The sequence below is a fragment of the Parasteatoda tepidariorum genome, chromosome 3 (genome assembly GCF_043381705.1).
Source record: "Parasteatoda tepidariorum isolate YZ-2023 chromosome 3, CAS_Ptep_4.0, whole genome shotgun sequence".
Taxonomy (NCBI): Eukaryota; Metazoa; Arthropoda; class Arachnida; order Araneae; family Theridiidae; genus Parasteatoda; species Parasteatoda tepidariorum.
In genome coordinates this window covers 86016385-86042646 of record NC_092206.1, presented here as the reverse complement: position 1 = coordinate 86042646, position 26262 = coordinate 86016385, and the positions used below count along the sequence as shown (strand labels likewise).

The 26262-nt window shown below is 30.5% G+C and overlaps 1 protein-coding gene across 2 annotated transcripts in view; it reads left to right on the top strand.

Moving 5' to 3' along the window:
* LOC107436844 (cGMP-inhibited 3',5'-cyclic phosphodiesterase 3A) overlaps positions 1-26262 on the top strand; it is a 286371-nt gene that overhangs the window by 115842 nt on the left and 144267 nt on the right. The gene's annotated exons all lie outside the window — the stretch shown is intronic.

Below are 26262 nucleotides of genomic sequence, written 5' to 3'. Positions count from 1 at the left end.
AGCAAATGTGAGATATCAATTATAAAAAATATTATTAATTGATCGAGTTACAATTAATATTGAATAGTTATTTACTCCCAACAGAAGGATAGGGTATACTTTTGCTACGTAGTTTAATGCACAAAACAACGCGAGTAAAGCATAAATAAAGTGAAATGGGCATACTATAGTTTCGATTCTATAAACAAGAACCTTCATAAGAGTCTAATAAACAAATGACACTTGAAAATTATGTTAAATGCTGTTTAGATACTAAGATACTATATAACTCTCGAAACTGGATAGGTCATTTTACTTTTGTGCTTTCTTCTCGTTGTTTTCGCTTTAATTCACATTAAATTTTCTTTAAAATTATATTTCAATAAAATGCTTCTAAGTCTGGAAAAAGGAGGTTTTAATCAAGTTATTTCACGTACATAAAATGAAGTTAACACATTCAAAGATGGCTTTCTACAAAGAAAAAGGAATAAATCCTCTAAAAATTAAATAGAATAATTTCATAGAAAAAACTTCACAGCATTTGCTTGTTTCTGAAAATTCTTTGAGGAATTTATTTTCATGCTAGGAAATATTTACTATAATTTAAATGGGATTTAATAGAAGTTAAAAGTATAAGAAGCTTAAATAAAAAAAAACACTTAAATATCTTTTATTTTTAGTTTAAAATACTTCCCGAAAAAAAAGCAAAATATTTAATGACATAGTTTATGTACTTGTTTTGAAGTAAAATGCTTTTAGCTTTATTTGTGGAATTAAAAAACTTTTATAAATAATCAAGTTAAAGTCATTTTTATTTCATGTTCAGACTTTCCTTAATTTTGCTAAAAAAAGTTTAAATGGAATAGAATTGCTAATCTTTTTGTTTTAAAAAAGATATTAGCATTATTTAAAATTTGCTTTTGATTTAATGTAGAATTGTATTTCTGTTTATAAATGTCGAGGATGTAAATTATTACAAATGTCCTATTTTCATAGATCTCATAAAATTCCCAACTATGAAAACATTAGTTTTCTAAAAATATTTTACGGACGTCAGGTAAAATATTTCATTTTTTGGAAAAAAATTTAACTCATTCAATTTGAAATCAATCCTCCAATAGCGAATTTATGTTGGAGAGAGGTGGTGTCTAGGGATTGCTCTAGGATAAGAATATAGGTTGAATGCTAAAGCTGTGTAATTAGGCATTATAACAAGGTTATTTCAAAAGCAAGTTCCCCTAGGTAATGTCTAAGGGCTGTTGAAGCATAAGACAATTATTGTTAAAGCTGTTTAATTAGGCATTATAGCATGGTTGTTGTAAAAGCAGGTTCTCCTAAGTGGGATCGAGGTAATGTCTAAGGTTTGTTGAAGGATAAGACAATTAATGAAGCTGTTTAATTAGGTATTATAGCAAAGTTGTTACAAAGGCAGATTTCTCTATTTTGAGTGAAATGATGTGTAAGGGTTGTTGAAGGATAAGACATTTAATGTTAAAACTGTTTGATTAGATATTATAGCAAAGTTGTTACAAAGGCAGTTTCCCCTATGTTGGAGCAATGTGATGTTTAAGAGTTGTAGAAGCATAAGGCAATTAATGTTAAAGCTGTTTAATTAGGCATTAAAGCAAGGTTTTTACAAAGAAAGGTTGTTTAACCAGACTTGGTGCTTCTCCAGCGAATCTCTGGGAAGATGAGGGATTTGACAGCTGTCACCAAGACTTGGCGCTTCTGCGTTGTTGTGCTACACCATGTGTTGTATATAACATTCATACTGCTTATTTAGATGTGACCTGCCTTTTTTTAAAAAAATCTTTGAGTTTTATACTACAACACTTGCTAACTACTTATTAGCCGTGAGGTGGTTTTGACTTGTAAAGTTTGAAAACTTCGCGGACTGTAGCACTCATTTGCAATACATTTCTTTCGCAGCCTTAATATGGACTATTTTGAAGCTGTTTATCACAACTCTCTAACTACAGAAAAGCAGTAGTGAATCTTATTCTAGTGTACCTTATTCGAAATAGCCTCTTGAACTAGTGATTCAAAACAACCTACCAACTATGACTTAAAACGAGACTAGAATTGGTCATACGTGTCAACAGGCACTCGTCCAGTCTCAACTTTTTCATTGGATGAATCACATTTACTTTGGCGGCCAGCCCCTATCCATTCTATAATTCGAACTCTTGTCCATTGTCATTATATGGTAGCATTTTAACTGTTGCCTGGCCAACATATTTGCAGAAAACAACTGGACGGGAGATGCAGAAAAAATCTGGGAGAAGGAAACCATCTTTTTAAAACTTTTTAAGAATGATGTTAAAAATAGTGCCAAATTTTACTTAAAGGATAATTTTTGCTGCTATATTTCCAGGTTATTGGTTCCTCAGTGTAGATCAACGAGGTAAATCTTTATGGCCTATTTCCTGGAGCACGGAATGCATTGCTAAAAACTGCAGAAATAAAATTATCACACAGTCTTCTCGTGGATTTAATTCCAAATGCCGATGTGAAATGAAGATTAAGTTCAACCTATCAAAAGTTTTTAACATGTTTATCAAAAGTTTTCCACAAACACATCTATTTTGAAGTTTGAACAAGAATATCACTTTTGAGATCTTTATTCTAGATACAGCTCAAAATTCGTAATTAAAAGAATCGACAGCTCAAAATGCTTAGAGAAGAAAATTGATACAACTCAAAATGCCAAAAAAAGTGGACACAGCTATTTTAAGAAAGTAGAAATAGAGCATATTTGATGACGTTTTTGAAAATTTTCATGTGAAACTGTTTTTTTTAAAAAATGAACTATCGGATCCAAATAAATTCGCTGTGTGGTGTTGTACGTTGGGTAAATCACTTAGAATACGTATTTTTTTAAATTAGTCCCTTCTGAAAAAATATTAATAGTCAGAAGTTTTCTTTTCACAAAGTTTTCGCTGGTCTTAGCTTATAATATTCTTATTAAATTGACGTTTTTCTAATTTAGAATTTTTGAAACCACATGATTGGTTAGTATTCTGAATACGAAAAGATGACTGAAAGTTCACTTCTGTAATATACCTATCCACGCCGAATTCGAAGTTCGAGACTTTGATCCGTAATAATTATGGTTAGCTTTTAAAAAGTAACGAAATATGATTATGAAATTCTTCGTTTAGCTCTTTAAATAGCCCTAAAGTTTTAAACAAACATTTCTTTTTTAGATGTGTCCATTTTCTGAAACACGCCTATTAAGCTGGGACCATTTTTTTAAAAAAGCATTTCCAGCTGTGTCCATTTCTAACACACGCATTCTGAGCCGTGTCCAATTTCTTAAACAAGATTTTCAGCTGTGTCCATTTTCTTAAACACATATAGACTGTGTTCAAATTAAAAGGAAAATGCTCTCATATCTGTTTTTGGCGAGATTTGAAATAAAATTATAAGGTAGAGGAGATTATTACTTAAATCTCACTCTGCACTGAGAAAAAAAATTATGATCAAAACTATCAGAATATGGTAACATTTACAGTTTTACTGGCTCAGTGGAAACATTAAAAAGCATGGTAATTTTAACCAAAGTACTTCGGTAATAATTTTGGTAAAATCAACAATTTTTTTTTTTAATATGGGTTAAAATTTGGTAAATAAAGTAATTTTATCATACCTTAGAGCATGACATAAAAACCATTTTTTCAGTTAAATTTATTTTTCTTAGTAGTCTTACTACACTGTTAGAATTTTCCTTCTAAAATTATGGTAAAATAACCTGCAGCAAACTTTATCCAATTAACCATAATATTAACGCTAAAGAACATTTTTTATCTTTACTGATTTGATTACGTTTACTACTAATATGATTAAAAAAACTGAAATACGGCTTTAGGCAAGGCCATAACACTATGGACCAGGTTCTCTTCCTCAGCCAGAGCATCAGGGATGCACAGAACAAGAGTCCCACACACCAGCAACAATATTTTTTTTTAATATGGGTTAAAATTTGGTAAATAAAGTTAGGTTTCTGGATCTAACTAAGGCCTTCGAAAGGGTCTGGATTAATAAACTGCTTATCAAATTATTCCATCTCTTTTGGAATCCGGGGAAATGTACTATCTTGGATATCTGACTTTTTACGAAACAGACATATTAGAGTCAAAGTTGGCAACTCTATTTCCCGTTGTTTTATACTTTCCCAGGGGGTCCCTCAGGGATCCGTTTTAAGTCCTACTCTTTTTAACTTGTTTTTAGCTGGAGTTGAGAATAGGATCTTTCTAACCTGCAATATTTCCATCTTTGCCGGTGACATTGCGCTGTGGTCTTCTGTCCGGGATATTGATTCTTTGGAACTGCATTTAAATCAATCATTGCATTCTATAAGTGATTTTGCGGCCGACCACAAACTTGTTTTCAATGCCTTAAAATCGGTGACTTCATTTTTTACCACAAATAGACGCTTATACAACTACCAACCTCAGTTTTCCATCGGCGGAGTTCGGATGCCTTATGACAAAAACCCTAAATACTTGGGTTTTATTGTAGACCCAGAGTTTCTGTGTGATAGGCACATTGACTCCCTGGTTAACAGGAGTAGAAGCCGTCTCAATATTCTCGTCTAAGTATATCGCTGGCAGAGACTGGGGGGCCGACTCAGACACCCTTAGAACAACCTATACTGCCCTCGTGAGACCCATATTGGAAAATGGTTTCCAGATCTACTACTGTGCTTCGGCCAGTAATCTCCAGAAGCTTGAAAAAGTTCAGCATAGTGCAGTCAGAATTACTTCTGGATTGCGTAATAGTTGCCCGAGTCATATTCTACTATATGAAATAAATTTACAGCCCTTGGAAATGAGAAGGGAATCTAACCTTGTTAAATACTATGCGAAATTGGCTAGCTTGGGCACTCAGAATCGGACAGCTGAATTTTTGCTTAATTGACAAAATTATCAAAGATTAAAAAAGGACAGCCCTCTTTCTCGGGCCCTTTCGCTAGATGCAGTAGAGTTCAATGTTGATCCGCAATTCATATGCAGTCCTGTATGTCCCATTGCGGGCTTGCCCAGAGTGTTTTTCCGTACTACACTGCTCTCCGAGGTTACTAAGGGCAACCACCCTCCGGAGTACTTGAAGCAATTGGCTTTGGAGATAATAAACCTTGTCCCTGCTGACGATCTTAAAATCTATACGGATGGTGGCGGTGACGATCATCACCACGCCGGCAGTGGAATTTACACTATATATCCTGCTGACGTTCACGAATCAACATCACTAAGAAACCCAGATTTCTGTTCAGTGTTTCGCAGTGAACTTATTGCTATTCAAACAGGTCTGGAAAATATCAGGACTAGAGCCACTTTGGACAATGTCTGGATCTTCACGGACAGTCGTAGCTGTATTCAGCACTATAGCAATTGGGAGAGAGTAACGGACCGGGCTGGGGTCTCTATACTTCGTTTATTAAATGCCCTTTTAGTCTCCCATGACATCCATATTCAGTGGATACCCTCACATGTGGGTCTTTTTGGCAACGAACGTGCTGATCAGTTGGCAAAAGAAGGTACTTCCCTCCCAGCCTCTCCAAACATGGCCCTCACTTACTTTGAATTACTTTCTTTCCGCAAATCTAAAGTTAATAAATATTGGATTGCTCCACCGGATCACAATTGGTATCCCCGCAAGCGTAATGGAGGAGCCCTTGACTTTCAGGGTACACGTGCCGACCAAACCGCTACCTGTAGATTTGTTAGTGGGCATACTAAGAGCCTCACTTTCAGTGGACAAATTAAACTTTTTCCATCTTGTAAAAAGTGCAACTCCAGCGAGGCTTGTCCTCACCATCTATTTGATTGCCTGGATTTCACCAGGGAAGAGGTTCTTGAGAGACCTCTCCTTTTCCTCGATTTTTTGAAGATTCACGGCCTCATGGATCCGGTATAGCTCCGCTATCCCAGCTGGGATTGGAAACATTAAAAAAACCTGACTACAAACTTATACGGTTTACTAACCATTTAGAACTAGCATGGATTCAAAACCATGAAAAAAGAAATTTAACGGGACATTGAAGATAGTTAAGCACCTTTATGGTGCTGCCATCTATGCGTGAATGAGAGCATCGTATTCTAATGGCACAGGATCACAAATAAGGGAGCGCAGGACATTGGAAACTCTTCGTGTGTTGAAGGAAAAGGAGTAAATATTGTGATGTCAATGCAGGGACTCCAACCCCAGTTCTGTTGGTCATTAGATAGACTGATTAGCCGTCTCGGCTATAATATGTACTCATCTAGAAGGAACTACAAGAAAGTGTCTTCATTAGGTGCAATAAAATTCTGGTTGTTTAATCGTATTAAGTGAAAACGGTCAATTAACGGTTTTTCTCACAGTTAACATTTTAATTACCGACTTTACTGTTTAAATAAGATTATTTGACTGTTTTGTTAGAATATAGTAAATTACCAATTAAATAATTTGTTACTTAACCATTTTTTCAACAAAATTTCTAACAGTGAAAATGTGTGGTAATAAGAACTATAATTTTAAGTCAGAATTTCCGATAACCATTACAATATGAACGGTAAGAACTACCATGTGAATAGTTAAATACCATATATTTTGGTTTCATTATCGAGAATTATATTATGTTTTTTAAGCCAGAACTGGCATTACCATACTTTATGGCAGCTTTATTTTTTTTTTATCCGTGTAGATTTATTTTTATCCGTGTAGAATTAATTCAACGAAAGTGTTTTTTAAATGTAGGTTTGTTGCATGCTTGAAATTTATTTATTATTGCCAAAACCTAGATCTCAAATATTTATATTTATTCACAACAAAACTCTTCTTGTCAGTTATATGTTTTAAATACTGAAATCCACATTTATAAGTATAAAAAAAATAATATTCAGAATTATTGATTATGATGAAAAAAAATCTATTTTTATAGAGGATGTGTATTTTTCTGACAACTCCATTGCACTTCAAACTGGCATTTAAAAAAATGTCACCAGGAAAGTTCACCCACACATTTATTTCTATTTGTTTGCAGTTAAAAGATGAGTATAATTTTTTATGAACTGCGTTCATGATAAAGTAAGGAAAAAAATTAAGACAAATATTTGTTTAAAAAGGAAAGCAAATATTTACACTTTAAATTTAAGGCTGAACTTTTATTAAAATATTAAAACGTCGCATTGAATGTCTATAAAAAAAGGCAAACACTAAAATTTTTTTGAAAAATATAAAATTTAATTTTCATGAAATAGGGATTTAAATTAAAACTAAATTTTTGTTGATTGAGAACGTACGAAAAGTAGCTTTTTATAAATTACTAAATCTTTAAATGTGACTTTTCTTTTTAATGTAACCTTAATGCATGTCCTAAAATCACTTCAGTGAGTGAACCATTTATTAAAACAAAATAAAACTGTCTTTAAATTAACCACAAACATATGTAAAATTAAAAAAAGAAAGTTTTAAAAGAAAGGCTAATTTTGACAAATATATCCCCGTGTCCACTCTCTCAAAATATGACCACACTCTCCGAAATAAAATTTACACTGTTGACAATTCAGTAATTTTTGAGCTATAATCTGCTAATTTTGACGATAATTCTCGTAAGTTCGATCCCCGCCAGCCGAAGGCTCCCCATGGTCAAAATGGTGAATGGTGCACGCTAAATTTGTCAAAGTCACAAAGTCCTCCAAGTTCTCATACAAAATCAATACTTTGGGTGTACTAGATCGGAAATTGATTGTGATCTAGTTCAGGTCAAAATTACTGTGAATGGATGGTACATCTGTGAATGGATGGATGGTGCGTGAATGTGCCCTCCCTGTAAAACGGCATGTGACGTATGAATATTGTCTCCGGATCATCCTCAAGGATATTTCCCAGACCGTCACCAATAGCCCATTCTGCAGCTCTAGTGTGACGTTAATGGAAGTACTTTTTATGGAAATGATATTCTAAAATGTAATCTCTAGAGTAACACTTGGTGCTTACAATAAATTACGCAGAAAAAGTATAACTTGATGTCTACTATGACGTTCAGACTGAGATTTTCCAATTCAACGGCTTTTAACAACTTGCTCTCTTGTTTGGAATTTTGTAAATAAAGAAAACAAATTTCCTTCCTTTTTTTTAGTTCTAGTTAATTTCAAATGAAATAAAAACGTACATTATAATTGCGACCAGCTACAGTCAAGGGGAAAATTTCCAAAAACAAAGCAAGTTGTTAAAGCTCCCTACTAGTTTTCGAAAAAAAATTTTTTATCTAATTTTCAAACGCTTACTAAGTAAAATGGGTTAGTACAAGCATTACGGTGATTGTTTGTCAAACAGAGTTCCTGGGTTCAATTCCTTTAGCTGGTGGAGTCTATTTGCTTTTATGTAATATTTTCTTATCATTATGCTATTTAACATCTTACATTAAGCCTAATTCTTTTAAAGAACAGTCCTCAATATTAAAAAAATGTTCGCTTGGAGTATTTTCAAAAAAAAAAAAAAAGACAAGAAAAAAAATGCATCGGCAAACATGAAGAAAATTTCTTGAAATTTGAATATTTATTTTTTAAAATAAATTCGACCCATTTGCATAATTTTTAAAGGCAGTAAATAATCGTGTTAATAATTAAATTCATTTTAAAACCTATGGAAAAATTCTATTGGAAACTAAAGGAAAATTCTGCATTTTATTTTATTTCTGAATTGTTGAAAAAAGGTATCCTTCAAAAATATGTATATTATTAGTTACCTTAAAACTAATAAAACAAGTCCAAAAATCCCACAACTTTTGTCTTCAAAATCTTTCTCATTTAACTTCGTAATAAACAAGATACAAAAAGAAATGAAGAAAAAAAGTGGCTGGCGTTTATCTTATTTAATCTATGTTACATTTGAACAAGTCTTTCTTTCATAACAACCACTTGAATATTTCATTAGATTTCTCACTGCACTTCTAAAGATGTCTCGAAGAAAAAGTGGAGTTGAAATGTTCTTTCTAAAATAGTTTATTTGAATGGGAGTTACTGTCTTTATTCTTCGTTCTTTTCAAAATCGCCAAAAGAAAGCGCCAGAATGGCACTCGATCATTTATTCGCTAGTATTTTCTTTCAAGTTCTAAAAGCATCTTTAACTTGATGAAGGGGATGAGCCCGCAAAGGGGTTGGGCCAGGAAATATCGGGTTGTTAAGGCTGTCACTTCATTAGTCATCTTGAAAAAAGGTCTCCATTTCTTTTTCTTTGTCTTACCTTCTAAATTTGTCTTGTCTATACGTGTGGATTTCTAGTTTTTTCCCCTCCGTTTTTGATTTCTGCAGAGCTTAAAATGAACACCACACTTCAACGTGCACATACTGCACAATATTTTAAAAATAGTTTTTATGCGGTATCAATGGTATAAAAATACATAAGATTTTTATTTTTATTTTATTTATTTTAAACGTAAATATGAGAATAAAAATTCTATACATCGCATTGTAAAAAATGGATACTCAAAGTTCAAGAAATTGTTTTTGTAATTCCACTTTAAAAATATTCTTCGAAGATGAGTTTGCATCTATTTTAAGAATTAATTTCTGCACGGAAGAAGGAAAGAAATCTGGTAAAATTACCGCACGGAATGGTAATGGCATTGCTGGTAAAAATAAATGCAATTCTGGCGATGAAACCGAAGTACAAGGTATTTATAAACCAGTCATTTGTTAATTTTTGGAAATTTGGTTGACGGAAATTTTGATTTTTAAAATTGTAATTCTTTTTACCAAACATTTAGTAAAAAACTAAACTGAAAAGCAAATTTAATCAGATAAATGGTTTATACATCATGCTCTACGAAATAATGAAAAAATTATCGAATTTCACCACATTTTCTGAATTTTTCGGGATATTATAACATTATACGTCATGGTTAATTTCACCAAAGTCATTAACAAAGAGCTTCGTTAAAAATTCCCGAGCAAAGAACATGGTAAATTCAACCATACTTTAGCAGTTTTAACTGTAATATTTTTCTCCGTGTGGGTTGAATTTAAAATTGCAAAAAGTAATGCGGCTTCTTTGAAAGCTGCATTTGAGATTGGAATAAATTTTGCTTTTCAATAACATTTCTCTTTCACAACGAGTTTTCTGCATTTCATTTATGTGTATAAAGATGCAATGCAATTGTGGGATCTGGGAAGTGGATCGAGCTGGGGTGTAGCTCCCAGTGTTTAAAAACTGAGAGCGCAAAACAGGTCAAAAATATGTTTACAGATGAGTTTTATTAAACAAAAAATAGTTTTGAAAAAAATTCAACAACTGAAAAAAATGACTTTATTTTTTATATTACTAGAACTTCAAACCAATCGATTGTTTTCAAAATAAATAATATTTTACAAACATAACTAATTAAAGTTATGTTTGAATTGTTCTTACAAAGATACATTCAAGCAAACAAATATTAAATTTGATACAGAGTATTTATAAGATGTATATTTTTCTTGACTGCTTGCCTTCTGTGTATTTTGAAACATACCAAAATAACTTTCTCATTATTTCTGTGTTCAATATGTCTTTACTAATTAAGTCTAAATTTGAAGTACCTTGTCAAAACTTATTTTTATTTAAAAATTCTTGAAAATATTCGAAACTTACCTAGCTCATTAGAAAAGTATGTTTTCCGTGAATATGTAAGAAGTGTTTCTGCAATTCAAACAAAAATTTTCCTATGCATTTTCCGGAATTAAAAAGTTTGCAGTTTGACTCTTTAAGGATGTACAGATATTTACTTTTTTGAAAACTATCCTTATGGGCAAACTTTAATAATTTGAAAATATTTTCAACAACATTGTTAAAAATTTTTGGATTAAGAAATGATTGCATTTTGCTGTATCATTTCAAAGTGCAAATATTTACACTTTTATTTTGTATTTTGAAAAACGTTTTTTTTCTTCAGTATCTTATTTTCTGATTTATCCACAATGTTTCAAAATATATGTTATTGAGTTGTTAAACAGTTGTAATAAATTTTGAAATTATCCACCGCTTCACGTCATTGAATAATGAGAAAGCTAAATCTACCGTTAATCACAAACATTATCCCTAATCAATTACGCCACGTGTGTTAAATATTTTATGTGGACACTAAGTCCATCATCTCTAACAGCAATTTTTCGCTTTTTCTTTCTTTTTTTGAGTTTTCTTATCTATCTTCCCGTTATATAAACCCTGCCGCGTGTATTGTCACCAAGCCGATAAAGTTTCTTATATGCATTGGTAACAGAGATCTTAAAACTGACTTATCACGTGAGTGCGCAGTCATACTACTATAAGTATTGTAGTAATAGTGTTTTTACAGCCTTCCTAAACGGAATGGCAACGAAATATGAAAAAAAACAAAAGTTCAATTAGATGTAAATGATTCATACTTTTAGAATTTTTTTTTTAAAGAAGAGCTTCAGTCTATTACTATACATAGCTAGACTGAAATAGAAAATTATATAATGGGTGAGTGAAGGAATCCAAAATCAGTCATGTGCAACAAGCAAAAGGTGTGACTACCTACTTCAATGTAAAGTTTAACGCAATCTTGCATTTATCACAGTTTTATCGTATACTGCTTGCTGCTAAGAGTTGTTCTTCTAATTCTTATTAGCAAAATGTTGTTCAATTTTTCGGATTTTTTTAAGGCCTTCTAAACTTCAGTTTGTTATGATCCTATTTAACCATAGTATGCGCAGTTTTAATTTATTTGATTCAGTACTCTGTCAGAAAATCAGTTTAATGTCAACCACAATTTCGATGCCTTAAACCATAATATACTGGAAATCTATTGCTTCCATGTTAAGCTGAACTTGTTCAAGAAAGTTTTATTCACAAGATTATATTGTTGAACTTGGCACCCGATTAAGTTTGTAGTAAATTTAAACCACACTATGAATCAAGACTTTTCAAAATTTCTAACTGTTTTTTTAAACAAAATATTAGTTACAACTGCCATCACTCGATTCTTTTCCTGGTAACTTAACTTTACCTGGTAACTTTCAAGCAAAATATATAAAAATACTCATTCTTTAATTTGACCGAAAAACCTGTGTGGCAAGGAAGCGCAAGAACAGTTGTACCATTCCGCCATACTGTGCAAACGGTTTTTAAGTCAGGCAAATTATTTTGAAGAACCAGTCGTGATATCACACTGAAAGAAAACAAAGTACTGCTATTGACTAATTTCCAGCATAATTAACTGTTAAAGTCGAAGGATACTTTAAAGACTATATTTTCCAATAATATTATGTAAAGATAGTACGTAGATTTTGTGATGGATCTATAGACAAAGAAATCTGACGATAAAGAAACATGTATATTGGGAAAATCTACTAAAAAAATACAAATCTTTAGGCAGTGACTCACTTCTTACAGCTCATGAACTGGGAAAAATATAGAATAAGTAAAAAAAGAGAGAGAAAAGTGTTAAAACGAAAGAAAACCACTGATTTAAATAACCATCATGCCCACTATGTTTATATATGACTTAAAATATGTGAGGGACACGTGAAGAAAACCTCCCCGAAGGATACACTCTCCCCACTCTTTTTTATATGAAAAGTCTTGTCAAATAACTACATATTTTAAAGATAAGTTTTGTTAGTATTATTCCGTTTGGAAATTATAGCTGGCACAAACAGGTATCAATATGGAAATATCCGGTTTACTAATTTTAGACTCCTCACATAGACCATTCTGGTATCTAGTTGCTGATAAAACAATATAAAACAAACTATATGATAAATTTTTATTGAGGCAAATTCTTGCAAATTCTATAATTCAAGCAAATTCTATAATCTGTTCAGTGACAATAGATAGCGATAGTAAAGTTAGAAGTTTGCTATTTATTCCTAACAATGCCTAATTCTTGTCAACAATGATATATACATGAAAATTTTATAAGTTAAAAAATTCTATACTCTTTTCAGGGCAAACTGATTACGGAAGTAAACATAAAGGTTCTCTGCTTTTTCGCCCACGTTGCCTACTTTTATTACTTCGCGTTAAATTTCGTGTTCATGATTATTTTCACATTTTCCACTATATAGATTAATGTTGATTGCTCAAACCTTGATACCAATCAGCTAAAAGTATTTCCAAGGGTCATGATGGTTTGCTTACTTCTGTTAACCGTTTTATCACTTCAAAGAGTATAGTAAAGATAGCATATATAGCATTGCTTTTAGACTTAGTCTCTAGGGATCAAAATGACTTAATTTAACGTCGATTTGAGTGATTTAATGATCTATTAAATTGCATTGAGGAAATAATTAACGATCTAGGAATCAAAATAATTAATGATCTGTGAGTTAAATGAAATAAATATAATTATGCTGTTTGGTCCTAGTTCCAACTTACCGAGTTTAACTATTACATTACAAATTCATTCAGTTCAAAAATTTCAGAGAAAAAATTGATGCAGCATGTTTGATAAAATAAGTTGAAAGTGCCAAGGTGAACCAGTCTTCAACTTGTTCAGTGACAATCATTAGTGACAGTTTAATAAACTAAATTTATTAAAAAGCAAGGTGTCATGAAACACCAATCCAGCAAAACATTTGGATAAAACTATTAGGCAAAAACTAGAAAAATTATGTTAACAGTATTCGATGGTGAAAAATTCTTTTTCTGCTATTTTGCATTTTCAAAGTCGCGTCTGAGCCTCAAGCAAAAATGTAAAAGTTTAAAGTCGATTGCTTAGCATTTAAGTTTCCAAAAATGCAAATTTAGACAGTTAAAAAGCAAAAAAGATTACTTCTGCAATTGTAACTGTACTTGCCAAATACAGTCATCAAAAATTAAGAAGTGATTTAAAACATACAATTTCTCTTAAATTTATGCAAAGTTTAACCCCGAGGATGACTACGAGTTATACTTTTCTAGTTAGTCTCCCTCTGATGTTTTATTTTTTCGCAGGCTATTGTATGGAAATTACCAAAACTTGGTGATTACTTTTTTAAGTCATCCTCAAAAATTTTTCACTTATAATTTTTCAAACAAAATTCTTATCGAAATAAAAAAAACACTTCACCAATTAATCCTTGGAAGATAACAAAATAAAACTTAAGGGTTATTGACTAAATAGTGTTAACAAAAAGGTCTTAAAAATTACCTCTCTTTTAATAAATGAATTTTAAAGAACATTTTATTTCTACCTTCTTTCCTAGATATTAAGATCGATATATTTTAAGTTTGTAGAAACGAGAACTATGTACAGTGTGCATATATTAAGTTACGAAATCTTTTTTACGATGAATTGGGATTTCTGATCTTTTAAATATAGGAGTAACAGCAATCTTGGAAATATGGTTCCAATAGTTTGATCAGGAGAGCGCTCCAAAGTTTGAACCCCCTTATGTTAATTTTAGTTTTGCGTGATCTATATCTCTAGAATTTGCTATGTATCTAGAAAATTTTAAGCGAATTGAAAAATTTTTACAGGCAGTTATAAAATTCCATACAAATAGTAACTTTTAGTAAGTATTTATATATTTTTTCATTATTTTATTTAAGAATGGTCAAAAACTTTTAGAAATGTGAGGTAGAAAATTTTTTTGCATTGTTTTAGAAATTGCAATTTTATGTGACAAAATACAAAATTTGAGTCATATGGGTCAAATAGTTCCTGAGAATTTGAATTTTGAAAAAGTCATATACTTAAAATGTGATTTTTCAGGAACTATTCCTCCGATTTGGCTTAAAACCCCTTTGTATTTTGCCAGATAAAATTACAATCTTTGAAATGGAGCAAAAAATTTTATACCTCACAATTAATTTTTTTATCATTTATAAATAAAATAATAAACAATAAGAAATATTTACTAAAAGTTATTTTTTGAGTGGAATTTTATTTAGATAAACGAATTTTAATAATTGTGTCAAATAGTTTTTCAACTGGCTTAAAAAGTTCTTGAGATATAGCAAAATACGCAAAAAGTAAAATTAACATTCAGGGGTCCAAACTTTTGAGGGCTCTTTAGACGAAACTATTGGGACCATATTTTCTAGATTGCGACTACCCCCAATACCTTGAACGTCAGAAATCTGAATCCGCTGAAAAAGAAGTATGTTTATTCAGAGAAAGTACCTTGCTGTGTATGATTTTGTAACCTCAAATATCGTCTGCACTAATTAATTAGCATATTTGATGTCACCTCCTTGCAGGGGCGTACGCAAGGGGGGGGGTTACCCCCCCCCCTTGAGCTCAGTCAAAGTGAATTTACAAAATATTACAGACAAAAATAAAAATTTTAGTGGAAATTATGCGGGTTATTATTTTTTAAGACTATATATTTTTATTTGCCTTATGCCTACTTTTTTTTTTCTCACGGTATGTCTCAGAATACTGATAAAACATTTACTATAATAGGGTTGTATTTTTGAAACCAAATTCACGTGATACTGTTACGGACGAGCCCCGATCACTGGTTCCTTTCTGACCTCCCAGTCGCGATAGTTTTCGAGACTGGCTGGCATTCGCGAGGTCTGGAATCCTAGACGTTCTGTCGTCTTTGAGACAATTCGAGAATTTTGTAGATGCGGTTAAAAAATATTATATGAAAGGGGGTTAGATTTATTTTCGATTTTAGTCAGACTAAGAGTTATCTCTGCCGCTTGTCCTTCGGAGCTTGTTTCAAAATCTGTTTTGTTTTGGAGACTCTGTGCTCGTTGAAGTTATTCATTCCAGCTCGAAACTTTGAGATCGTAGCTTAGTGGATATTTATGTGCCAATATATATGTATATATTTTTGCTGTTTTTGGATCTTTAGGATGTCTAAACGCAAGAATTTAACAATTTTTAATTACTTTGAGAAAAAATCACGACCTGAAATTAGTGAGGTGACAGCATCTAGTACCAATGTAAGTTTTTCTGTTGAACAGAAATGCGATACTTCCGTTGAAGAAACGTTTCTAGCGTAACAGAATCTCATGAATGTGAAAGCGGCCCTCAAAGTGTTACTTCCCACCCATATGACATTGGACTTTTTTCAGAAGGTAATACATGCGAGGATAAAAAACTGGATATACTTAAAAATGTTTGGGAACCCAATCCAGCATTTGTTTTTCCTGAAAAAGGAAAAAGAAAATTGAAATTTCAGTACAAATGGCTTTATCGCTGGAAATGGCTTGCATATGCTTTTGTGGCTTGCTGTGCTTTTTGCAAATTTTGTGTACTTTTCGCCCCAAGTGGTGCCGGTTCTGGAAAGCAACCTTTAGGCCAACTGTGCAATGTAAAATTTGACAACTGGAAAAATGCTGTAGAGCGATTTTCTAAACACGAGAAATGTCTTTATCACAAAAAATCGATCGAAACTGCTGGGACGTTAAACNATATTTGATGTCACCTCCTTGAGCCCTTAAGATCGAGTCCTAGAACTTGAAAATCGGCGAATTCTTGATCGAAAGTTATTCAGGGTGGTCCTTTTTTTCTCGCTCTGTACATGAGCTGTACAAAAGGTTTTCCTCGTATCATGAAGTTCCTGATCACTAATTTTAAATATTTTATAATGTTATGATTTTATAATACTTCATAACACTACCAAGTAAAACTCCATTAAAAACGTGCTAAAAAGATAAATATATCTTTCATATGCTTTGAAATTCTGTTACATGAAAATAAATTTTATAAACAAATAAAAATCCCTTCAACTAAAATTTGCTTTCAATATTTGAAGAAATCAGATAAAGTAAATAATGATATTTATTGTCAACATGCAACGAATCCAATACTTTTTATTAGTAATAGCACTATATTAAGATCAGTAACTAATCAATATCTAATCATTCATGATTCTTAATAAAAACAATCTCACTTTATTATTCTTTCAGTTTGAAATTCCCTCTAATTTTCCTTAAAATTTCGAAAAGATTTAATTGTCAAATGGTTAAATACGATATAGGCAAGTACACAAGTCGAAAGTCCTATTCAGTATATGATTCAGTAATTCAGTTCTATTCAGTAATATATTAATTATTTAAAATTTTGTTTTCTTGATGACAAAAAGTGTTGATAATAATATACTATCAATGCTGAGCAAATTTCGAACACACAAGATGCTTTTCTTCTGAAAATTTCGTTAACAATATAGAGTACCCAGAATAAGATAATCGATGTTCACTACTCAAAGCAACTATATTTTTATTAGTCCGAATATATTCATAATTTATTTAAAACTTGAAAAATAATGAAGGAAATCGATTAACAAAGCATTCTTGAAAACGAGATGATGGGTTTGATTCTAAACAAACGAATCCAGATTTAAACTTTTCTGCAACAAAGTTTGTCTAAAGGGAATTTTATAATACCACAAACAAATGTAGGAAAAATTCTAATGATACTTTCCGTGAGCGTGCTCAACGCATCCGAGGCGTCAGATGGTTGTGTATCAGTGGTCTGCTTCTGCTTGAGTTGAGAATATCCCAATCTACGGCAGTATACTTATTAAACTGTTAATTATTATTCAAAATATTTTACTGTTAAATCTATGAAAAGAAATTGGATTAAAAAATTTATTTGTATTTTTTTATTATTTAAACTTTAAAAATTAGAAGAAAATGCATTTTTATCTCGCTGTGGAAAATAAAAGACTAGAGTAACATCATAAATTATGAAAAAAATTGCAAAATAGTTCAACAATACTTTTATTCGTAATACTTCTAATAAACAAACTGGTTATTTTTTATGATAAAATTGAAAACGATATTTCATAATGTTGCGAAAGATATCCACAAAAATCATGAAAACGATATTTCAAGCCTCATGTAGCTGCAAACGAACTTTTCTATGCTTAACTATTGATAAAATGTGGAAGAGATTTGAGAAGTTAAAGAATTCTTTTAGAATTAGTTTGAAGCTAATGATATTAAATACTTCAAGACTTTTTAATGTCTACGTAAGTTGAAAATTTCATTAATTCTTTCACAATTTCTTTTATTTATTTTGCCCATTATAACTAATTGAAGATAGCTTCGAATTTTTATAATAAACAATAAATCGCTTTGAAGAATTGTTTTATTAATTTTGATTCAAAAGATAGCTTGGAATTGTTGCACATTGTTTTAAATGATTTAAAATACAATCGTGTTCTCTTGAGTAATAACTGAAATCAGCTTTACAGATTTATTACCTATGCTTTTACATATTTTATTTAAATGGTGAGTTTAACAGTAAGGAACAAACTGAATCATGTTTTCCAAATGTCATCATTATGAAACAAAAAAATAATAAAGTATTGCCAAATAACAGATTTTTCTTTAAAAAAATATAAAATTTCTTATAACATTTTTTTTTTCCATTTCATTTTACTATTAGCTGAATATTAGTTTTGAGTATACTTTAATACTCCATCTGAGTAGAAAAATGCTTTTCGCATTTTGAAATGCAATTCTGTCTTTAGTCAGCGGTTTAAAAACAATCTTCTGTTTTTCTCACATTTGACAAATGCTTTTTTTCAATGTATGATTAAAAAAAAAAACTCTTTATGTAATGATGTATTTTAATATCAAATTGTTATAATTTTCATTCTAAAATTCTGGTAAAATAACCGACATCAGTCAGTCTATTCAACTGACTGTAAAGTTTACGCAAGGAACATTTTTTATCTTTACGATTTAGAAACCATTTATGGTCAAAAATGTCATTTATGGTCAGTATGGTTAAAAAAAATAAGAATACAAAACTATACAACTTTTTTTAACCATTTGCAACTAACCTGATTTCAAAACTGTGAAATGAGGATTTTTAACTTGACTTAGGACATAGCTTAGCAGCTTTATGTTGCCGTCATTTCTACGTGAATGAGAGTATCGTATTCTGATATCCCAGGGTCAAAAATTGGGGAGTGCAGGACATTGGAAAATCTTGAAGTGTTGAAGGGAATTGCGGAAAGATTGTGGTGTCAGCGTTGGGACTCGAACTTCGGTTCTGTCTGTAGATTAGCTCTCTCGGCTAATATACGTACCCATCTGCAAGGAACTAAGTAACTTCATTAGGTGGGCCTAGTTGATGTGATAAAATTCTGGTTATTTAACCGTATTAGGTTACCGTATTAGGTGAAAGCAGTTAATAAATGGTTTTTCATACAGTAAACATTTTGAATATTATCTAATTTATGGTTATTTGACTGTTTTGTTTAAATATGGTAAAAAGAAACAATTAAATAAATTGTTATTTAACAGTTTTTTTTAGAAATTTCTAACAGTGCATACTTAATGAGTGTATCTACACACTCAAATTGTATAAAGAACTGCAATACATAAGTGAAACAATAGTTTCAATTTTAAGGTAAACATAACTATCTGATACGTAGCGTTTCTGCAAGCTTCCTATATGGTAATAAAGTATCCCTTGTAGCACTTATATACATATATCTGAAAATAAAATATCTCTTTATAATATCTCCTCGGGTTTTCTTCCTTCGTTGTCCTGAGTGTAACTTTTTATATGACATTATTGAAATTTATGTTACATATTTCGAAATATGAAAAAAAATAATTTAATGAATAATGTAGTGGAAATTTGGAGATAACAGGGTCCATAAAGTTCTTTTCCTATGCAGCTCCAAGAATATAATAGCTTAAATTTTTATTTGAATTATAAATTAGTTCGTTAGCGCCAATTTTTTTAATTAATTCAAAATTATTCAACTCTAAAAATAGCAATATTTTGTGGGTAAATTAATTGTTTTTTGAAAGTATGTTAGTACTCGTTTCCTCGCTGGCCTTTTTGGGAAAAAACTAGAAATATAAAGAAACAGTGTATTTTGACGACTGCATATTTGGTTTTATCAATCATATGTTAATATTTAACTATTTGCTTGTAAAACAATGGATTTACAAAACCTTTATTCAAAAGAATTTTTTTATTTTCATTTTTCAGAATATTCTTTACCTTAGCTATTTTTATTACTTTCTTTAATTTTTATGTTAATCATTTCCGTGTTCATTTTGGCAAAAATAATTCTAACAACTGCAGTAGTTTGAAAAACTCAATTTTTTTTAATAACCCTACTTTTTATATAATTTCTGAATTTCAACATTATATATATGATATCCCAGGGTCAAAANCCAACAAATGAATTTAAAATTGTAATCCTATTTATTTTTCCAAAGCAAATACAACATTTTACTTCAGAATATTTTAGTCCAGAATATATGATTTATTCATTATTTCTTCCATGATTATGGGCAGAAAAAGTACTTCATTTTAATTGTACGCTCCTAGCTCTAGTATAGTTTTAAAATGATGCATAACGTGTTTATTCGCGAAAGGAAAACGTTATCCTTTACAAAGAGTAGAGCACCACCAAACCTAATTGCATTGCATTATGAAACTTATTACGCATTGGTAAAGCGATTACATTTTCTACAGAATTAAGGTCATTAAGAGTTCAGTAATTGTTTTCAAGTTCATTACAATACTACACTGAATTCATTTCTGACCACTTATTATATTCTATTAAAAGGATTTGACGTAACGTTAATGAAGATGTTCGAAATAGCATCTTAAGGCATCTCCTTAAGATAACTTTAATTACAATAAAGCTCTTAAAACTCCATTCAGAAATCACAATATTCAGTTCTAATTACAGTAAAAGTGAAATTATTACATTCATACTTTATTTTAGTTGAAGGAGGTTTTATTTAGCTGTTTGAGTTTTTTCATGGACTTTCTATTAAATAAATAATTTATTATTTTTATTGATTGAATAATTTATTATTTTTATTATTCACTGATGAACTATCGAATACAGATATATGTATTTATTCAAACATACAACTATTTCATTACGTTTTAACTTTTAACCCTCTGTGGTTTTTATATATAGTTGTTCTACAGGTCGGAATTCATTTTTGTTGAGTGAACATATTATGCAGTTTAATTATAAAAAAATAAATTTCTCTTAAGAAAGAAAAGCGCTAATTCGCAGCGTTTGTAAAATATAATTTTTGCGCAGTTTGTAAATTATATAATTTAAAATAATATACGATTTCTGATCCTATCAACTTATCAAACAGTATTGTTATGTAATTTAAGATCGAGCAGCGGTGGCTCAGGGCGTAGAGCATTCGTCTCCCATTGAGGCTCGCCTCATTGGGAGTTCCACTTTGGTTCGCTAGGAATCCCAGTGGTAGCTGGTTGATACAATTCTGCTCGCTCCGGACGCATCTCCGACGTAAAATATTTCAATGGTTGACGGATCATTAATCACCTTGCCGTCTTTCGAACCATAGGATGTTTCCGCGGTTTTCCTTCTCATGTAACGCAAATATGGGTTAGTTCCATGAAAAAATCCTCCACGAAGGTTAGTTTGTTCCGTTGCTTGGAATTCCCTTGTCTTCTGGGCTGAGTTCAAAATTACAAGGCTGTGAGTTCAGCAGTGATAGTGGCAAACTTATAATTGCTTTAGCTGTTCAACTGTGGTTATAAAATAAAATAATTTAAGATTCTAATTATTTAAGATAATAAATTCTTTAGTTCAGCAAATACATGACTGGAAAGGTTAGAAAGCTTTTGTGGTAAAATTTAGATTTACATCTGCAATGGGTTAGCATTGCTTCACTTGGATGATCGGGTATCAAGTGATTTACACTAAATCATATGGCATCCAAGATCCCCAGACCTCAATTGAAATGAGTTTTTAAAAGTGATTTTTTGCGATTAGAGTTACGTCTAAGACACTAGAGCAAACTTTAGTCACCACTCAATTATTTACCATGTTAAAGAAGAATCATACCTCAAACAGTTGTAACTGAAAAAACTTCTTTTTTTTAAAAATAATTTCAATTATACATATTATAATATTCGTATTAGTTTCACAGTATATTAAGCGTATAATAATTTCAAAGTCTTTTTAAGACCAATCATGCATTTATGATTAACTAGTACAATAAAATTTAACATATTACACAATGAATTTGGCATTTTCGATACATTTGTAAACCTGGCTGCAATTTTCTTTAACGTTGTTAAGAAATAAATATTATGTTGTCGCGTAAATATATTCAATTATTTAAATTTCGATTCGGATTTAACGTCATTCTCTGTGAAAAACTTTAAGATAGTGTAAATTTTAAGATTCTTGAGACGGGTTCACTATTTTTATCCCAATATATCATGAAATTTACATCTCAATGCACATTCCTTCTAACATTCCTCCATTCAAGTTCTCTTTGTCGACGTCCAATTTATTTGTGTTCTCTCCACAATAAACTCTGACCTTCTGGTGTTGAAAAGGAATTTTGTGTTCTCCAATCGAAATTTTTCTGCTACATAGCTTCGCGATATTTTCTATGCTTCATTAGCTTAATTTTATTTCTACCTCGCGAAACTTTGAAAATTATTTACAAATACCTGCCTTCGCTATATCAACTTTATATTAAATTGCCTTCAGTTAAATATTTTCCTGCCTTATTTAGCTCTTAACTTTAATGAAATAGACGAATATTTTCAACAACTCGTGTCTTAATTGAATTTAATCATGTCCATGATAAAATTAAGATAGTCATTAGGCACTTGAAAATAGCTATTTGTATATGTATGTTTCTTTTATTTCTTGAATGAAAAATAGAACGAACTCATTATTTTCTCCTTTAAAAAGTAACCCAACTAAAAATGTGTATTTAAGTTTATTTGAATTACATTTTTATTTTAAACTGTATTTAATTGTTTTGGAGAAGGGAACTTTTTATTCGCTGTGAAGCTCTATAAGTTTTTAATGACTTAGTTTTAATTAACTAATTAAATTAAACTATGATTAAATATCGTTTAAAAATTGCGGTAAAAACTACTTTAGTATTTAAATGTTTATTTTAGATAAAGAAAAGATGTTTTGAAAAGAGCAAAGTTCAATAGCATGTGCAGTATTATGTAACATTGACTGTGTGTTTTATTTTATAGCTGACAATAAACACCCGATTCACATAGTAGAAGAACATGCTACTTTTGATTTTATAGATTAATTCTTAAGTTTTCCATTTAGATACTAAGTATTTATCTGGTTTCAAGCAAAACTTAATTCCATGTTTATCTTAATTCCATTATTTGGTGTTTTTCTAAAAGATTTCTTAAACGTTTTGCAACATTTCTTATAATTTTTTGCGTAGTTATACAAAATTTAAAGTTTAACTTAAAAATGGCTCTTTAACACTGGTGTTCGATGGAATTTACATCTTGTCTGACAAGCGCTGTCCTTAAGTTATCGGTTTCTTGGTTTAAAGATCTCCTGGTTATGACTTAGAAAAATTTAAAACAATATGAATTGCCCGATTACTTACCAGTCGGTCTTATTTGTTAAGAAAAAAAATTAGTCAGCCACTCAACATCTGTAACATTGACATTGAGGATGCTAGGTATCAAATTAGTAGACGAAGCTTTCACTCTGATGGAAATTCAAAATCGCACCGAGAAACAAATTCTGGTAAAATTACCGTACTGTATGCTACTGACATTTCTCATAAAAAAAAATAAACAATCAATCTGGTAATGAAACCAAAATATATAAGGTATTTAAAACATTCATTTGGCAATTTCTCTCTTCATATGGTAATGAGTAATGACTTAATGGAAATTCTGGTATCCTATAATGTAACTCTTATTAACACACATTTAGCAAAAAATACAAAACTGAAAAGTTAAATTTACCGAATAAATAATTTTTATCCATGCTTTAAGATATCATGAGAGAATTACTGAATTTTATCCTAGATTATAAAACTGTATTTTACTGTTGATTTTAAAGAATTCATTACCAAAGCGCTTCTGTAAAAATTACAGTGCTTTTTGGTGTTCCCAAAAATTCATAAACTCATTAAATTTTGTCATTTTCAGGAAATTTTGACGATAATTTTTTCTCAGTGTAAAATCATTTTTTTAAAGAAACTATCTAGCTTTTTGCTGTTTTCATAGAGCCTGAAATACGGTTAATTTTACCATATTCTGGTATTTTAACCATACTTCTTTTCTAGGTGTGGAGTCTATTTTTAGAACCGAGAGAGTACAATCTAGTACAGAAATACAATGGGAAAAAAATTTAAGTCAAGCTCCATTGTTTAGAAGATATGAGTATATATTCTGTAACTATCTTAAATATAAGCACACAACATTTTCACACATTGTGAGAACTACATGAATTTTACCATAATGACGAAAATTGTATGTAAAATATTATTGTATGTATATTAACATTGTATGGAAAATATTTTATACGTTTTCCTGTTGAATGTTACCTTTGAATGATAGAAAGAAAAATGTTATATCAAGTGAGTTTTAGAAATTGTTTTGCAATAAAAAAAATATTTCAGTTTCCTTTCCTTCCAGTTATTAAGCCTACATTTTCTTTTTGGAGTTAAAACTCCGTTTGAAAGCGCGAAAATAAAACTAGTAAGCAAATCAGGCTGGAAAAATATTAATCAGAACATTTCCTAATAAAATTATTTCTATTAACAAAACATTTCAAAACCCTCAGTCAATACCAAAAAATTGAGACTGAAATATCCGTAGAAGTTGACTTTGAAATTGCTTTTATTTAAGATATTCTAAGCTAAACCTGTTATTTTTTTTAAACTTAAAAGCTTTAGCGAGAATCTTAAATTTTTTTCTTACTTCTCTAGAGTATTAGCATTCTGAAAGATCTATCATTACCATAGTAAAACGACAAATATTACCGATCTGTGTTTCAAGAAAAATTTGTGAAAAAATTGCTTTCAACATAAGAGGTGCATTTTGAATGCTTTAGACGACTTTAAATGCAGTTTCTCCCCATAGTATTACTTTAGAACAGTTGTAATGCAGTAATCAATAATGCATCCGTGTGTATTACAATTCAAAATATTTTCAAAACTGGTTTTTTTAGAAAATTTTTATTTTAAAATTATTGTATTTTTCCAAATTATGTTCCGAATATTATATTATTTACATAAATGATAAGCTAAGATTAATCTTAATACAGAAGATAAACTTTTATTAATTTGAACTTTATTTTGTAAAAGAAAATTACTTTTTTTACAAATACGAGCATAATTCAAAATTAGAACAACCAAAAACAAATATCATTGCAACGCATATTGAACGTTAAGAATGTTATAAATGTTTTTCAAGATGAGATTCATTATTGAGGTAAGAAGTTAAAATATTTTTAAAAAATTTTCTTTTTTATCATTTTATCTTCAATCAATTTCCCAAGTGATTAAATTGTGTAAACACTTTTTTAATATCTTATTTATAGTCAAGGTAATTAAAATATGAAGCATTAGAATTTTAAATTATTAAGAATGTTTTAAAAATTTCAATTAATATTGTAATAATGTTTACTATTCAAAATAGTATTTAAAAAACTCTTAGTCCAAGAACAGTTTTAAAATCAAGTTAAAACAATTGATTTAACTTGATATGAATAAAGGTAAAAAGCATTTTTGAACTCTGTGCTACTCAAAATATATTATTTAAATTTAGCAATCTTGTTTGAAGAAATATTTCTCTGCACATTACTACTTAAAATAGTAACAAAACTTTATAGAATTGCAATACAACTGTATTAGTAAAAGTTAAAAATCTTATATTTTTTATTATTCTATTCATTGTTTGTATTTAGTTACCCACTGTTTAATTACTAACTTAATCGTAAGTACTCAATAGTGTACAGGCTGGTATGCTTCAGGAGGCAGGTGGTTACTAATTGATCTACCAGTTTCGAAAATTATACCACTATCCGACATGGCTTGTTGTTGTTGTCTTATGCCACATGTCATTACTGATAAGCCTATTTTAAGATAGAAGAGTATGCCTCTTCTTGTTTTTCAGTGGCGCCATCTATGGCCAAGAATTTGACTTCTGCTACGTTTATACGTTAAAACCTGTCTTATAGGGATGACACATTCCCACACCATCCATCCATTCTCAGATTGTATTTTTAACCTAAGCTAGAGCATGATCAATATTCGATCCAGTACCACCAGAGGTATTGGTTTGTTATGGGAATTCGGAGGACTTTGTAACCACGATATATTTAGCGTTTATCAGTCAACCTTTTTTCACGGGAAATCACAGGCATTGCTAATAGTATTAATTTACTCTTACTGCACAAATCTCATGACGAAAGAAAATAATTAAAATAAGATGAAGAACAATATTTCATTATATTAATATTTCAAATGTAATCGGAAATGATAAGTGACAGATAAAAATTCAAATTTGAAATATAATACGATATCACTATTTACCAAATTACTAAAAAAGTAGCAAAATTGCGTTAACCCCCCTTTTAGCTTATATATATATAT